Genomic DNA, 13,776 nt, shown 5'->3' on the forward strand with positions numbered 1-13,776 from the left:
GGGGGGGTGGGGGCACGGAGCCATTTTGAGAGCAAGTCACATTGACAGAATCTGAAGCTCTTCTCGGACATCGAATCAGTCACATTGCTGGCTTCATCACGCAGTTACAGTGACGGCTCTTTGTTCCTTAAAGCTTCATTCAGACATGACGGGACATTTATGAACCAAATGCTGTTTTGTGTAATATTTGGCAGCTGGTGCACAGAGGGAGCAATATCACCGTGGTGTCATTGAGTTGATGTTTAATGATATGAAGTGAGGAAAGTGTTTGGTGTTTTCTCACAGAACGGACAGATCTTTGATAGAGAAGAAAATTAATTTAATCCTCAACTATTTTGATCATCAAATTAACATCATTTTTTAAAGCAAAAGTGTCAAATATTTGATGTTTGTAGGTTCTGAAATACCAGGAACTACGATACACACAAGGCTAGAAATCAGGCCGACTATTATTTTGGTGAAATAGATAGTAAAGTACTTTCAATGCAATGTCCTTCACAGATAAACATTCATAAATCCACATTAAAGTCAGAAAAAAGACTTTAAAGCTTATGACTTAGTAGCTTCTGTCTCGTATTTATCATGTTTGATTTAGGATTAGTTTTGATTGAGACAGTTTTTTTTAATTACTGTTGTTGTGTGTGAAACACTGATGTGCTGTGGACAAAGTGAAAAATAAATAAAGAAGATAGATAGAAATTTAATCCGTCTGTTAACCTCAAAGTTTCTTCAGTTTTCCTAATTTTCTGTTTCAAACTGTTTTTTTGGTTTTTTTTTTCCTCCTCATGTTTCATATTGTTCCCTGTCAATACGTGTGTGTGTTATCTTAAACAGATCGGGACAGATGCCCTCTCTCTGTGTTCAGTAATGATCCCGCTGTTCCCAGACCAGAAGTCGAGTCATTATTACAATAAGACAACAGAGAAATTAAATGAAATTAAATGCCTACAGACCTCGTCACATTAATGTTTTGTAATGTTTTATTACACAAATAGTTGGTGATGTCATTGTGATGGAACGTGTTAATTATAGATAACGAGATTACTTAATTGTGCAGGTTCTAAGAAGAGGAAATTGGCAACTATTTCATTAGAACAGACCAAATAGTAACGTAAGTCTACATGAATTATTCAAATTAAAGTAACAATCAGTTAGTGTGTTCTGATTGTTGGTGAAAATAATGATAGTACTGTTAAAATAAATAAATGAATAAAGTTTCCAGAGAACTGTTAACAGGTAAAATAGCAGTTTCCTGGCTTCTCGTCAAACTCCTTTATTTTTTTTTTGATTAAAATTCTTTTCACATCCTTCACTTTTTTTTTTCCACTTTGGAAAACTGAGTCATAACCTTTGAGACAACCCAACTTTTCCCAAACACCACTATATAAACTCAGAGTGAACAGAAACTATAACAATGCTGATTACATAAGGAAGTGACTTTTTGTGTGCTTGTAAGGAAAACACTGGCTCACTGTGATCTGAACTGTAAATCAGCTGATAAACCTTTTCTCTGGTAAGACCAAGAATAAAAAGGGGCAATATTTGGCGAAGGTGACCAGTGCTGAATTTAGTCAGCACTGGGACAAAATGCTTGTGATAGCCAGGAAGGACACTAGAGATGTCCCAGTATACCAGTTTTATTTTATACCACAGTAAAACATTGTGGTTAAACAACACCAACAATTTCTTATACCATTTTTTCAGGGGAAATGTTTACACAGCACATTGCTCCTGCCATTATCTGGAGCAGAGCGCCTTTTTACCATTCAAACAAACACACGACGGTCGCTGCAGGGCCGGAGAACCAGGGTTCTTGTCTGTCTAAATCTATGATTTACAATGCTTATACCAGCTTGTCAACCTGCTGAGGTGCGGCCAGTTTATCTGTGCTGAGCTGTAACCTTTACTGAGAGAGAGCATGCATTTTACATGAGTGATAAAGAGGAAACTCCCTGCATCTAGATCACACACACACACACACACACACACACACACACACACACACACACACACACACACAATGTTACACTTCACAGGTCAGCTTTAACTCTGCCCTTGATATTTGTTGGTAGTAATGCTGAGATTGTGTGCAGACGGGTGAGCGGCGCTAAAGCCTTATCAAAGCTCGACAAATGACATATTTAGTTGATTTGATTTGAGGTGAAAAGAAGTGAATACAACTACTGCAACAAATAGATAATAAAAATAGACTTTCTTCAAATGTTAATGCCGTGTTACTTTTATCTAAAAAAAAAAAAAAAAGAAAGATCAGTTACAGACCAAACTACTGAAAATAAAGTGAGTACAGGTGTTTCACAGTGTGCAGGATTTTTTGATTAACAGTAAATAAAACCAAAAAGAATCAGAGTAATAAAACCTCAGAGGATATAAAAGACATCTGAAGTAATTTCCAGTTTTTAACCAACTGCATTCGGGTCTAACAAAGCTTCAATTTCAGTTATCAAAATAGAAATTTGATACTGGCACGTCCCTGTGAACTGTGGAAAGACACACATGCAAAGACACACACACACACACACACACACACACACACACACAAACACACACACCTTAATCATTTGTTCACTGCAGCACCACACCCACTTCAGTCTAAAGGTAAGCATTCCCATTTTTAGACCTTAATGACACACCTGCTGACACACACACACACACACACACACACACACACACACACACACACACACCTTTTATCATGTGACACAGTGTGTGTGTGGCTCTTATGCTTTAACTAGTAAGTGTTTGATTAACGTAGACTAATGACACAATCATAACGCACACACACTCCACCGGCTACACCACACTGTCACTTTGCATGTTGCTCCACACATGGCATCAGACATCCGGAGAGAATACAGATTGTGTGCGAAAGAGAGAGAGAGAGAGAGAGAGAGAGAGAAAAGGACAATGATTTGAAAAGACGTGGGACAATATGGACAGAGATGAGTTCTGACAGCTGAACTTCATCTCATACTGAAGACGCTGCTTCCTGTTTTCATGATTTTATTTTGGACCATCTGCACTCACTAAGCTCTGTTCCTGTCTGACTCAACCTGGGTCCAAACACTTGAACCGACGGTCTTTTCAAGTGATTCAGAAGTTTGCTGCTCAGTGCTGGAGAAACAAAAGAGCCAATCAGAGCCTCTGTGGGTGCGACTCAAGTCGATGGTGATGTTAGCTTCCTTACAGTCGCGCAGACCAGGACACTTCTGATAAAGCGGCAGTCAACACGTCGTACACAACAATAGTCATAATATAATATATTACATAAAACCACGACAAAAATACAGTGTTCACCAGGTCTCATCAACAGCTGAGCACATTGTCTGGCTGAAAAACACGAGCTCTGTCTCAAAATGAGAGAAGCTGAGTCAGACAGAGCAGGTAAACTGAGTGATGATTGGACTGTGATCACAACTGGTGTTCACCGTCTGCAATGACAAAAAAAAAAGTGTAATCTTATCTCATCTGATCTAATCTAAACTACTACAGTACAACAAACAGAAAAATGAAAAACATCCCAGACTGAGTGGGTCAACACACGTTAGCCGACCCTTTGCTAAATGGAGGTTAGCATTAATTTAAACATGTTGCACCACATGAACTGGTTCTTACATGGAGAGATTATTGATCACTACAGGCAGGTGGAACAGTTGACTGAACCACGAGTCATAACTATATGTCTAATACATGACCGCTATCGACTTAAAGAGTGTGGAACGTGGTCGACAAAAACGACCAGGTACTTCATCAAAATGCTTAATCTGTGACATCAGAGACTCGGTTTCACACACGGTCCCGTCTGTGGTTAGGTTTAGGCAAAGGTTGTTTAATAACGCTGTAGTCACTACAACTGGATACTGTACAACAAGACTGAATATTTTCCTGAGTGCATCGTCTGGGAACATTTTACTGACACATTCAGTATCAACGTATGTGCCACTTGTCAGATGTATGAATTAACAACATATCATCATTACATCAATAGGAAGTCTAATCCATTTACAATGACTTTTTCTACAAAATAAATTTGCTGTTGTTTAGTTTTATCTAAATGTGAACGGAATAGAGACCTTGTGCTTACAAACCTTAATAATTCTGAATAAAAAGCCCAATTCACTGTCGCTGTAGAGCACTCGAGAAACATTACCTCTTGAGCTTAGAGAGTTTTAAACCTGTTTCCTTTGTATAATATATTGACTGCAGAGCAAGTCGACAATGCTCTCTAGGATGTTTCCTTGTCAACACTCAGGAGAAGGCTTCACGACCAAAACCTCAGAGGTTTCACCACAAGACGCAAACCCATGAGTGAACCACAAAAACAGAGAGGCCAAAGCAATCAAACAGCTTTCCAAGGTGAAGAGGTGAAATATCCTCGACAGGCCGAGTCAGTCGCCTGATCTCAGTGCGACTGAGCAGCGCTCTGCGTGGTCATAACCAGACGAGCAGCTGGCTCTGTGGGCACTTTGTGTTTAAAGAGCTATATTGCCCACACAGCTCTTTGTATATTGATGTAAACCTACTTAAATTAAAGCTGAGACTTGGCACTTTAATTCAGTATCCATTATTTTAATTCAGATTGAATGTGCTGAAGCTGCAGAGACTGAAGAACAAAAAATAAAAGTGAAAGTGTCCAGATATTAGTTTTGACTATAGTTTGTTGGACTGGATGGTGCTATAGATGTTTCCTAGCAACTGATTTACCCATAACAGAGAACCTATGGACAAACTGAGAGAGGTGAGACCGAAACTTAACTTTATTACATATTTATTGAACGTATGTGCATTAGTCTGCGGTTCATCGATGAAGTGGAACTACACTGCAGAATGAATCGGGCCAGAAACAAAACCTTCAATGAGAGCTCAACAGGAAGTGATGTCAGGACTTTTAGCTGTGTCTATATATAGATGATCTATGCAGCCATAAGACAGCCAGGGTTTCAGTGTGTGTGTGTGTGTGTGTGTGAGCGAGAGAGAGAGAGAGAGAGAGAGACAGTGCGTCTGTTCTTTGTCCATCTTATCTGTTTGTTATTGACTCCAGATGAAATTATGCTGCAGCCACCATGTTGCCAGCCACTCAGCTTATATGTGTGTGTGTGTGAGATATGATAAGCCTGCGTGTGTGTGTGTGTGTGTGTGTGTGTGTGATATGATAAGCCTGCGTGTGTGTGTGTGCCAGCTGAGGGGACAGTCCTGGACCTGATGTGTCTGGGTCTGTCTGCGGACACTCTATAGTGTTATATTGCTTTTGTTTCCTCATAATTAATGCTGAGATTGTTTGTGTGGTTTACAGAAGCGAGTCACATTTTGTTTTACAAACACTCCGTCACACGCTGTGTTAACTTAAATGCTTAGAGATGGAAAGATTCTCAAATTTTTGACTTGAGAGTTCAATGCACTGTGGAGTAGAGGTCAGTGGAAAACTCAAGGAAGGAGAAGAGGTTGATCTTTGCACTGTTTCATTGCACACAGAGAAGTTTTTGGAAAACACCTGAAAACATAAACATGTAGGCACGTCTGTTCATATTCAACAGTTTTCAAAAATAATCCGTCTCAGTGAGGACATGTTGTGTTTTTTGGCAGAGTGCACTGCGCGCTTGTCAGGATTATATTTGGGTAAACCAAACAAACCCGGGGAGCACAATGACTCACACTGACTATCATCATCATGCAGTTATTATTAGGAAATCAGATGTACATTTAAACAGCAGACTGAATTTTTACATGTAAAACATTTTAAAAGGGATTTTTCTTATGTTAAAGGGGACGAATTATAGCAATAAAATTAATAAAACATTTTTTCATTGTGTCCAGGATTCAAAACTAAAAACCTCAGTTTTCCCTACTATTACAATTATTTTTTAATTATTGATTGATTAATTAATTAATTAAATGCAAAGTTGGATCAATCATTTAGTCCTTAAAACAATCAAAAATTGTAAGAAAATGTAGAAGCTGGAACCAGAGAAAGGTTGGAGTTTTAACTCATAAATACCTCAGACAATCAATTCTTTAAAAAGTTGCAGATCATTTATCTGTTGATTGGCTCGTCAATCAGTCCATCAGCTCATCATTTCAGCTCTAACGACATTACATGTGACAGCTGTGGGGATCATCAGTACAACAGTGAGGAGCCTGGAGTGTGAAATAGACGTGGATGAGACCGACAGCTGTCTCTGAACACCAGACCGAAACATCTGCCGGGAAGAGGTGAGAGGTCATTGACAGTGAGCGAGCAAACGGCCATCGTGACCGTCACAGCCCAAAATTATATTGCAATATATCTGCAAATCTTTAAAACTGTCCTCCAATCTGTAACCTGTCCGATACTTTCTGACTGCAATGCTCAAAAAAGAAAAATTTTAATCAGCTGTTTAACAATAGTATATATAGTTATTATAGAATTTAGTTCCAGTCTGAATAAAAATGCTCATCAGTTTTACCTTTTATTTTGGAAGGTGCATGAGCTCCTCACTGTCACAGTCATTAACCAGCAGTTTGTGCAGAGTTAAGCTGCAGTCAGACCTAAATTTGATAGGGGAAATTTGCTTGTGCAGTGTGGCCAAAAACAGGTGGGGGGCGGGGCAGGAAATAGCGTGGGTAGAGTTGTAGACATTCTATACTGTGCTAGCAAGCCACAACATAATTCCACAAAGTTGTAAATTATAAAGCTTTTTATCAAACACTTGACTGTCAATAATCTCCACCCTTGCAGTCACAGCAGCCAATCAGATTCCCTCCTTCTCTCCTGGTTGGATTATTGCGACATTCAGTTACAAAACAAAGATATGAGAAAACATCATTTCCTGAATCAGGTCAGCCCCACCCCTTATCTTACACTGGCTGGGCATTGGAGAGCCTCGTGGTTATTTGCATCAGAGTTCAATATGACTGAATTCTGCACAAGGTGAACGAGGTGTGTCAATTCACAAGCTTCAGAAAGGTCAACATGTGATGGTGTGTTTTTCCCCCAGAATTCAGCTTGTCAGGCAGTCGGCTTATCTAACTTTAGAGACTTTGACTTTTATTCTCAAAAATTAGAGTCCAGCTACTGATATGTTTCTGACTGTGTAGATACAAAAAATTGTTGGAGGAATTCAACATGTCTTCTCTCTCTTTCTCACACGATCGGTTTTAGGTCAAATAAAGGTTTGATTCTTCTCTCTTTTTATTATCCTCCATCAGACCGTCCCTCTGTTCAGCTGCTGTTATCCTCCCTCCTCTTCCTCCTCTCTGCTCTCTGCCTCTGCAGACACACCTGCTCTGCATACTAAAGCAGCAGCCCTCAAACACACACACACACACACACGCACACACACACACACGCACACACACGAGTGCGCTGCTAGCCACACCCTCCCTACAGAGAGGAACTTTATTCTTGTTGCACCCAGCAACAGATCACACACACACACACACACACACACACACGCACACACACACACACAATCCCATTGAATCATGTCACATTGACTTCACAGAGACATTTCCACATGCAGGGCACGTCAACCAGCCGAGACCGTGTTTGGTCTAGACGACAATGTGTGTGTGCATGTGTGTGTTTGAGGGAGAGAGTGTCGCAGCATGCCAGACAGTAACAAGAGATCGAGAGAGAAAAAAGAGTGAGGCCAGGAATGCAGGAGACCACACCCATATCTGCAGTCATGTGACCGGAGTGGAAAAAGGAAATCCCCACACTGCAGAGAGACGAGGCAGAGGTCTGGACTCACTGTGGAGCATCAGACACCCACACAAACACGCACAACTCAAATCCTCGACTGTCCAGGAATCATCTCTGGGACGTTTACACACAGACACACACACAAACACACACACACACACAGACACACACACAGACACACACACACACACAGCTGTTTGTCTCAATTCAGTGTGTGTTAATGATGCTCTCAGGTGATGACACAATATGGACAATTAACAAGGATCATCTTACAATTTTGCACACAGTTTAGACCTGCACACACACACACACACACACACACACACACACACACACACACACACACACACACACACACACACACTACTTGGTAAATGACTCATACTCACAGGAAACAGTTCAGGTGTTTCCTATTTGTCTGTTCATGCACTTCACCCTCACCGGTCGGATTTCTGTGGTTTTGCATTCCAAGCGCAGCAAACTGAAAGAAATCCTCAACTGTCAAGCAGATGAAAAATGCTACGTCACCGCAGCTCTCTGCTGTCCAGTCAGATAAGAAGAGGGAGGGGCCTTCCCAATTAACTAGAAAGATGGTCAGTTTAATTTTATGATGACAAAAAAACCTGTTGCCTCAGAGCACTGCAGTAAGCTTTCAGAATTTCAATAGCAAGTCTGCCTCTGACACGCTATCAGCTCTCCATGGGACAAACTGTCTTTACCAACCAGGTGGTCGAATACTGATGAGTGACAGAAGGACAGAGACTGTGTGTGGACTGATAAACCTGTAGACACTGAATTTAATCTTTTCAGTGACACAGGCGACGCACTGTGGTTTCCGTGCAGAAAGCTCATTCCTGAGATTCCTGACCGACTGCCTGGATGAGTGGACAGTTTAGACAGCCTGACTGAGGCCCCACTGTGTATTGTGCTGCTGCTGCATATGTGTGTGTGTGTGTGTGTGCTGGGTTAACAGTGCATCTCATTATTTGACTGTCTTGTCTGTAGCTCTTCCCTCTCTGCAGCAAAGCATCAAACCGTGGCGAGCCAGTTGGCCAAAATCCTGTGGTTTCTCATGCGTGCCCCCGCCGAGCTCTTAGGTCTTTACACACCAAGTTACTGCTTCCAAACTCATTTTGAGACATTAAAAGTGTGTTAACACATCGAATGTTAGCACGACGATGCTGACTGAAGCCCACATTATATTTTACCCAAGTGGCCACAAAGGTTCATTTGATATAAATGTTCTCTACCACGTCCACAAAGCTCTGTGTGTGTGTGTACCGCTCATATGTAACACAAACGTCGGACACAACACAACAGACACAAACATGTCCGCCTGTGTGTGTGTGTGTGTGTCGTTGGGATGGATTCCGTTTCCATGACACTAGCTGACACTGCCAAGGGCCGACCCTTTGTGGACTCGGCGCTATGACTCCAAAACTCTGGAATTCACTTCCTCCTCCCGTACGCCCCCTACACCAATCCCTTCATCACTGTTTTTTACACTAAGTGCTTGCTAGCTTTGCTGTATTTCTCCTGAAGCCTTTGTGGGAGTTTGTTGTCTCTATCAATTGTGTTAGAAACATCCGTGGCAGTAAAAGTTTGAGTTGAGAAAGAAGTAGTTTGTTGTCTCCTTTGCTCCCAGTTTTTGCTGCGTTAAGATGTTCAACGTGTAAAACCGATACCAGATTTAAACATTTTTAAGGTAATAAAATTGTGTAAAGTGAAGTAGGGAGTACGAGATTAATCAAGTCAATTAATCAACAACTAAAGCTATCGATTCCTTGATTTTGCATTGTATTTTAAGCACACATGCCAAAGACGCCACTGTTGCTGGTTTTCTTCGTCTTCTATAGAGAAAACTGAACATCTTTGGGATTTTCAGTTATTGGTTGGACAGAACAAGACACTTGTAGGATTTTATAAACGATTAATACATTATTGGAGAAAGTAATCGGGAGATTAATCAGTGATGAAATTATCAGCCCGAGCGTAAAGATCCTATGGGATAATATTGACAATAAACCACACATGCAGAGTATAGGGATGGTGTTTGATGGCATTTTATCGATCTCAATCCAGTTCAGACTCCCTCACAATCCCTCATCAGATCTTTTCAAGTAGTTTATTTGGTGGGGAAATTAAGACATCTGTCTCATCACAGTGACAATACAAATTTCAACTGTTTTGTGTTACAAAAGATGTAACTTGTTATTTAAGAATCTAGCTTCTACTAATCGCGTTGATGACACAGCTGCTCATTTTAATTGAGATTTATGGACCAATTATGACACTAATAGAAGCTGCAGTAATCCCTAGCTGTGTGTGAGTGCCTGTTGACAATGAATCCATTAGATGAAGTGAGTGGACGCAGTGAAGTCAGAGAGACAAAGAAGTGGAGAGAGAGACACTGGTGATAAACTCTGAATGATACTGGAGGCAGCATCATGGAGGATGCGTCCTTCATGTCCTTCATATCATTGTTACACCGAACAGCGGCACCAGGAAGAAGACAGATCTGGACCAAACAAAGCAGCAACATCTGGAGAGCGTCCAGAGATTCAATAATCAGCCTGTCCATCACTGGAGACTCCTGAGCCACACTGATCATAACCTAAATACACTGAAAAAGACCTGCAGCAGCCTGGGAGAGAGAGAGAGAGGGTGAGTGAGCGAGCGAGTGAGTGAGTGAGTGAGTGAGTGAGTGAGTGAGTGAGTGAGTGAGTGAGTGTGTGTATATGGACACATCAGAAACCAGTGGTGCTGATCAGTCCCCAGGTGTGAGTGTGTATCAGGAACAGTCTGATAAAAGCCTCCATTGTTGCAGCACATGAAGGGAAACAAGCTGCAAATTCAAACACACTTAGCAGAGCTGAAAGATTTGGAGCCATGTCCCTTTAATGTTTGCGCCTTTAATGAAACAGTCAGCTCCACGTGGGTCGCCCACAGGTCTGATCTGCCTTCTGCAAGATGACAAGATGATTCTTGTTGGATTTGATTTTCACAAAACTGTCCTGCAATTTTGAAAAAAAAAAACAAAAAAAAACATTTTTCACAAGGTCAACTTGTTTTTCCAGGGCTTTCAGCCACATCTCATTGGCTTCATCAGAGGCGGAGTTTGCCCGCAGGGCCGCCACATTGGTGTGCTGCCACTTAAGTGTAAAGAGTCCACGAAGTCGGTCCGAGCGGAGAAGTCCGGGGCTTAATCTCCATCGAGTAAATGCCTGTCCGTGGTTCGCTACTGTGTCACCTCTGTGTCCATCACTCGCCCTCTTCACGTCCTTCGCCTCCTCTGTTGCTGGGTAGAGTTTCCACAGTTACTCTGGTCGTACCACCGTTTTTTTCCTACGAATTATCGTGCCAGAAAGAAAGAATTGCACAGAGAAAGCGAGGCTTACAGGGAGCCGAGCTGAACGCCGATGATGCCATCATTCAATAACCACTTCACTGTGCAGTAAACATTTACTTCACAATGAGAAGTAAAGTAAAGTTGTCACTTTAACAAAAATATAATTTTGATAAACGGCTTCTCTCCAGGTTCATCTGTCCTTCACTCTGTTCTATAAGGGAATACCTCAGAGTCAAACTATTTAACATGAAATCATTCATATATTCCTTTTCCTCCTCCTATTCCCACTCTGACCTGTGTGCTCTTTGAAGGGGAACTCCTTTGAAGTGCGTCAGCATCTGTGCAATAAAAACCCTCCCAATTAGCTCTGACAGCTAACGAGCTCCACAGGGCTGTGAGGGTGGGCCGTCCTGCCTTTGATATGGCCCAGGTGACAGTACCTGCAGCTGGGGTTGGAGCCAGCTGACCTCCTCTGGGCTGGATACTAACAGGTGGAGCCCCAAACTAAAAAAACCCTCTGCGGCTTCAATCAAAGGAGTTTAGACTGATCATCAATTCTTACTGAAAATCCTGAGGATTGAGTCATAACTGTTGCTGTTTGTTGTCTTAACTAGTCAGTCATATCAACACCCTCAGTGAGGAGAAAGGAACTGGCCCATTTCACTTCTGCTCTTGGAATATTTATGTTAACTTGAGCCGCTACTTTAAAAAAACTAAACAAAAAAAAAAAGCGGTTCATACAAATTTAAATTAACGTGATTATTTCAACTTATTTGTACAAAGCTCTTGTAGCATTATTTATATAATTATACATAGCCTAAAATACATAATTTCCATTAATTTCTATGAGGAACAGGGAGAGTGCTGCTTGTGAATTGGCCCCTCCAACATGCGGTACCCCGAGGCGCTCCAATATCCTGCCAGGTCGAGAGGGGAAGTGGGGAAGTGGGACTGACCTCTCATTCAGGAAATACTGAAATTCTTGTTTATAGAGCTGCAGGTGAAATAATAGAAGCTGCAGTGAGTGTGTATGAATAGTTATAGAGATTAATGATAGTGAAGTGTTCCGTATAATTATCAACTTTGTGGGCTTTTTTTATGTTTACATACCTGCATTTTTTCCACTGGGGAAAAATCTGGTCCTTGTGTTGTGTTTACTCGTGGTGCCTCTGCTGCCTCAATGAGTACAAGCTAACATCACTATACGTAGCTGTTTTTTCTTTTTAACAAAGTCAGCAAACGGACGGACATCCATTTTAGGAACGCCTGCCACCGGAGGTCGAGGTATGGGTGTGGCCTGTTGCAGTTGCACACTGAGGATTTTTATTTTACATTTCAAATATTAAAAGTCCTGTTTATGACCCACATCAGAACCACAACATCTTTTTTTGGAACTGAATGCATGGCGATATTGTTTACCAAAAAGCTGATGTGATACACATTATTGAGGTTTGGGCACTTAAGGAATTGCAGTAGATTTTAACAGTCAGCATTAAAAGGGGCAGAGCACCAACACTTCTGAGTATTTGGACCCTCCTTGTCTATATGTGGATTTCAAATTGAACTAACTGAGAAACGCTTGCTGTGTCTATGAAACTGTGCCTGAAATGGCTTTACGTTACAACCACAGACACATGGACAGTTTCTCCTTTAAGAACATCACAAGAGCCAAGGAATGCCAACGAGACATGGAGAGTGTCTCTAACATGTGAGATAACAGTGGTTGTCTGCAGTTCGTAGATAAGCAGGACACGGACACACCAAGTGGGACATGCCAGCATTTTCCTCATCAGGTAAATGAAGAAGATGCTGAAAAAATGACAGCACAGGGCCGCTAACATCCTGACAAGACAACACAAAGGGACAACAAACCCGACAAGCCAGTTTGTGACATTATATTACAATAGGTATCAGATGACACCACAGCAGAAGCTTCATTTGTTTATCGACTGGTTATTTTGGAACTGATTCAGGTTCACTCCCAACACTGCAGCTGCACAGTTAACCTCTGAACACGTGTGAATGGAACAGACAAACAAAGCAAACAAAGACTATTTTCATTACCGATTAATCTGATTATTAGTTACTTGATCAATGTATAAATCCTTTGGCTCTATAAAATGTAAGAAAATTTCGAACATGTCCATCACTGTTTCCAATGTGACAATTTTAAAAGTCTGATGTGACCAACGATCCCAAACCAGGGGGTTTTTTGGCTTTTTTGCTCTTAAAAAATAACTTAAACCAATAATCAATTATCAAAATAGTTGCCAACTAATTTTCTGTTGATCAGCTAATCGATTAATCAGCAATCATTTAGTTGCACCTCTAGAATGGGATATCCCCATTAGAAGTTTCTTCATTATCTTGATGGATACTGGTTCAGTCTAATTAAGGGTAGGAAAAATATCCTAATAATCAGAATGAAATTCCATTTAGTTTCTCTTCATTATTCAGTCTGACATCACGTTTATGTGGTTTTTTTTTTTTTGGTTTTTTTGTGTCAAACACAGCAGGGTGTTTTACAGTGCATCATATTTCATTGGTGTCTTGCCCTAAATTATAAATGTTGAATTGAGGGTTTTATTGTTATATATTTATGTTATATGGTGTAAATGCTGTCTGAAAGTTTCTGCCCCCTTGAGCTCTGAAAAATATCATTAAAAAGACAAACAATTGTTAATTAAATTGTTATAATTGTTTTGAGTCAAAATGTTTGAACATAGTC

At 40.9% G+C, this 13,776-nt stretch overlaps 1 protein-coding gene across 3 annotated transcripts in view; it reads right to left on the reverse strand.

Annotated features, from left to right (window-relative positions):
• The window catches only part of LOC111662300 (plasma membrane calcium-transporting ATPase 1-like), an 82,502-nt gene that overhangs the window by 48,968 nt on the left and 19,758 nt on the right, over window positions 1-13,776 (reverse strand). The window contains exon 1 of one of the 3 annotated variants that reach the window (XM_087176569.1): window positions 8,089-8,183. The exons of the other annotated variants lie outside the window; for them this stretch is intronic. The gene's annotated coding sequence lies outside the window, so the exon portion shown is untranslated. Of the gene's footprint in view, window positions 1-8,088; window positions 8,184-13,776 lie in introns of those variants that run through there. 3 annotated transcript variants of the gene reach the window in all.

Source organism: Seriola lalandi, unplaced genomic scaffold (assembly GCF_002814215.2).
Source record: "Seriola lalandi dorsalis isolate HSWRI2012SDOR001 ecotype SW California unplaced genomic scaffold, Sedor1 jcf7180002054561, whole genome shotgun sequence".
Classification (NCBI taxonomy): domain Eukaryota; kingdom Metazoa; phylum Chordata; class Actinopteri; order Carangiformes; family Carangidae; genus Seriola; species Seriola lalandi.